The sequence below is a fragment of the Rhipicephalus microplus genome, unplaced genomic scaffold (genome assembly GCF_043290135.1).
Source record: "Rhipicephalus microplus isolate Deutch F79 unplaced genomic scaffold, USDA_Rmic scaffold_54, whole genome shotgun sequence".
In the NCBI taxonomy this organism is placed as follows: Eukaryota; Metazoa; Arthropoda; class Arachnida; order Ixodida; family Ixodidae; genus Rhipicephalus; species Rhipicephalus microplus.
This window is the reverse complement of record NW_027464627.1, coordinates 1,281,966-1,286,336: the sequence shown is the minus strand read 5'-3', so window position 1 is coordinate 1,286,336 and position 4,371 is coordinate 1,281,966.

The following is a 4,371-nucleotide window of genomic DNA, read 5'->3' as shown; positions in this document are numbered from 1 at the left end:
TAGTTTAAGCTAGGTAGCGTGGTGAAACCACCAAAAACGACGTCATCTAACGAGATAGTGTTGTTTTATTGCGAGTACGAAACTGCGATAGGTAAAATGTTGTGAAAGCACACAAAACGGCATGAACAAGCCAAATACTGCGTGTTGTACCGTTACAAGTGCGAAACTGCTATGTTGTGACATTCTCGGTAAAGCGCATGCAAGTATTGTGAAACCTTAAAGAACGATGTCATTTAGCGAGATACAGCGTTCTGTACTGTAATAAGTTGGTGAGAAACTGTGAGGTCAAGCAAATATCGTAATTGTGAACGAAACAGTGTAATTGAGCATCTTTAGATACAAGTGGAATGTTAGGTTAGGTTGACATATCAACCTTCGTAAAACCGCATTAAACAATGTCACTTAGTGAGATGTAGTGTTTTTCAACATTACAAGTCGGGAACTACGATATCTAATGTGAAAGCGCATGAAACCGTCGTAATCTTGTAGAAAACATTGTAAAGTGGCGAGTAAAACGTTTTCTAACGATAGAAGGTCGAAGGTTAGGTTAGGTTAGGTTAGTTTAAGCTAGGTAGCGTCGTGAAACTACCAAAAACGACGTCATCTAACGAGATAGTGTTGTTTTATAGCGAGTATTAAACTGCGATAGGTGAAATGTTGTGAAAGCACACAAAACGGCATGAACAAGCCAATGTTGCTGCCCTTTCCCGCGGAATCAACGAGCGCTTCGTTGGCCAAGGCGAACCCGTGCACCAGCTGTGTCATCAATTTGCAAATCGGAATCGGCAACCAATCGTCCCGTTCAATGGCGCCACCAGTCCAAGCATGGATCCTCGACAAGATGCCATTCGCCTTACCGCCATCGTCAACAGCCAGCCAGCGGCCTATAAAGGAGCAGCGAATACCCCCCGCGCGCTGTGGGCTCGGTGGCACTGCCATGATGCGGTCCACTAATCCGCTTCTGTTCATCATGCAGATTATGACGTCCTTCGTCATGCGAATGTTGCTGCCCTTTCCCGCGGAATCAACGAGCGCTTCGTTGGCCAAGGCGAACCCGTGCACCAGCTGTGTCATCAATTTGCAAATCGGAATCGGCAACCAATCGTCCCGTTCAATGGCGCCACCAGTCCAAGCATGGATCCTCGACAAGATGCCATTCGCCCTACCGCCATCGTCAACAGCCAGCCAGCGGCCTATAAAGGAGCAGCGAATACCCCCCGCGCGCTGTGGGCTCGGTGGCACTGCCATAATGCGGTCCACTAATCCGCTTCTGTTCATCATGCAGGTCTGTAAATCTCATCCTCTTTTCGCTAAAAAAACAAGTAATTATTGTCTTGTGCAGCTACCGAGCCCGCAGTGCTGCTTTTCCATTGTTTTTCAGTGTCTTTCCGTGATTAGATCCCTATTATTGCTTTCCGGTGATATTGAAAGCAATCCTGGTCCCGATAATGCCGCGCTGCTTGCCGAAATGAAGAAGATTTCCGCTGGTCAGGCTAAGATGATCGCTGAAATGCAGGAACTAAAGAACCAATCTATGGCTACGACCGCGTTACTGGACACGTTAAGTAAAAGGCTGACGGACCTCGAGGGTAATTACCAAAGTGTGATAGCCTTGCAAGGAGACATGCAATCTATACAGGCAGACAGCGAACGTACGGCGCAGCTGATCCATAAACTGGAAGCGCGTGTAGACGATGCTGAAAACAGATCTAGGCGAAATAATTTGGTTTTCTACGGCCTTCCAGATCCGTCTGCATCAGAGCCATCATCAGATTCTGAAAAAATTATTTTACGTCATTGCTCAGATTACCTAAAGGTACAGCTTGAGCCCAAGGATATGGAGCGGGCACACCGAATTGGTCGGCATTCCTGTAACCGCAAACGCCCAATTATAGTAAAATTTGTGTCTTATAAAACGAAGGAAGCTGTTCTTTCAAAAGGACGTAACTTCAAAGGCACTGACTTTAGCGTCGCAGAAGATTTTTCACCAGCTGTTAGGAACGCCCGTAAACACCTTGTCGCCTTCGCTAAAGATAAATCTGCACCCTATTCCTTGCGTTTCAAAACGCTGTTCATGGGCCCAAAGCGGTACGTATACGATGAAGCTTCTCAAACAGTCAAAGAAGCATAGCAACCACAAATCGAGACAAAATTAATCCGTCGTCCGAAACCAACAGGCAAGTCACGTCTTCCCATCTCAGTAATCTTCACTAATATACGCAGCTTCATTTCAAAACGTGAACATGTGTCCAACCTTGTGCTGACATCTAAAAGCAACATGTTAATCCTTACCGAAACTTGGCTTAGCGACCACATTTCAGATTCGGAAGTACTGACAGATTTGCCTAATTTCAGTCTGTTTCGTGCTGACCGACCGAATGCACGAGGCGGAGGTGTCCTCATAGCTGCCAGCCAGGAACTATCGTGCTCTGTTCTTAGTATCAGGTCGAACTTAGAACTACTTTTCATTCATTGTCACGCCGCTCCACAATCAGTACTTGTGGGCGTTTGCTATAGACCCCCCCACAGTAGCCCAGCTTTTGCCATTGAGCTAAACAATGCACTCTTCGAAATAACATCGAAGCACACCAAGGCTAGCCTTCTCCTTTTCGGAGACTTCAATTTTCCAGACATTAATTGGCACAACTTATCTCCCCACTTAGTAAACGAGACGGAGGTAAAAAACTTTCTTGACGTTTGTCTTGATTTTAATCTTAGTCAACTAGTGTCTCAACCAACGCGTATCACGGAAAACACAGCTAACGTATTAGATTTAATACTAACAAACCAACCAGACAAATTATCATCGATCGCCTACCTAAAAGAAATCAGTGATCATAAGGTCATTCACGCGTCCTTTAACTTTGGGGCAGTTCCGCGCTTGAAAGTACAAAAAACTATACATCTTTACAAGAAAGCAAACTACAAAGCTATGTACGATAACCTGTGTGAGTTTTTAGTTTCATTTGAAACGTCTTTCAATAAACGCACCATCCATACAAATTGGCAAATATTTAAAGAAAAAATTAACAGCCTAGCAGACAGATACATCCCAAGGATAGCGATAGGAACGCAACCAGAAAAACCATGGTTCAGCAATTCTTTAAAAAGGTTGGATAACAAAAAGAAACGTTTATACCGAGCAGCAAAAGGTACCACAAATGTATGCGCATGGGATAAATATTACACAGCGGAACGCGCATACTTGTCAGCTGTTCGGGAAGCAAAAAAAACGTACTTTCACGAAGACCTACCCAAGATGCTGGTCAACAATCCAAGGAAATTTTGGCAGGTGATTAATCCTCGAGATATAAACAGCAACACGCTAATTAACGAAGACGGTGAAACGGTCGACGACGTGGAGTGCGCTAACATTTTCAATGCAGCTTTCGCGTCAGTATTCACCAAAGAAGTTAGCTTACCATTTCCTTCTACAGCGTCAAGCACACCCAATACCATGCCAGTTATAACTTTCCATGTTGATGGTATTTCCTCTTTAATTGACAATCTCAAACTATCATCTTCAGCCGGAGTAGACAACATAAACTCAAAAGTGTTAAAAAATACTAAAGATATCAGTGCTGCTTATTTATGTCTATTGTTTTCTCAGTCACTTTCCACAGGCACCATACCTCATGACTGGACGGTGGGAAGGGTTGTTCCAATCTATAAATCAGGGGACAAGAATTCCCCACTTAACTATCGCCCCATTTCACTTACAAGCGTACCTTGCAAAATCATGGAACATGTCATTTATACAGAAATCATGAAATTTTTAGACTCGAATAAATACTTTCATCCTTCACAGCACGGATTTCGCAAAGGGTTTTCTTGCGAAACCCAATTGGCAGCGTTTCTGCATGATCTTCACACAAATCTCGATACTAACCTACAGACAGACGCGATATTTTTAGACTTTGCGAAGGCGTTCGATAAGGTACCACATAAACGATTGCTACTAAAACTATCTTTGGCAAATGTACACCCCGACGTCTTACGATGGATTGAAGCATTCCTTAATAACCGCTCACAGTTTGTCTTTATTAACAACAGCACCTCTGACTCCCTGCGTGTAACTTCCGGTGTTCCTCAAGGATCTGTTCTCGGGCCTCTCCTCTTTTTAATATATATTAACGATCTACCTGGTCATGTAACCTGTTATATCCGTATGTTTGCGGATGATTGCGTCATTTACAAAACCATTACTAATACATCTCACCAAATTTCTCTTCAGGCAAATATTAACCGTCTGCAACAATGGTGTGACTGTTGGCTAATGACACTAAACCCCGCTAAGTGTAAAGTTGTGACATTCTCCCGTCGACGTAACCCTCTGTCCTATTCATATTCAATCAATAACATATCATTAGA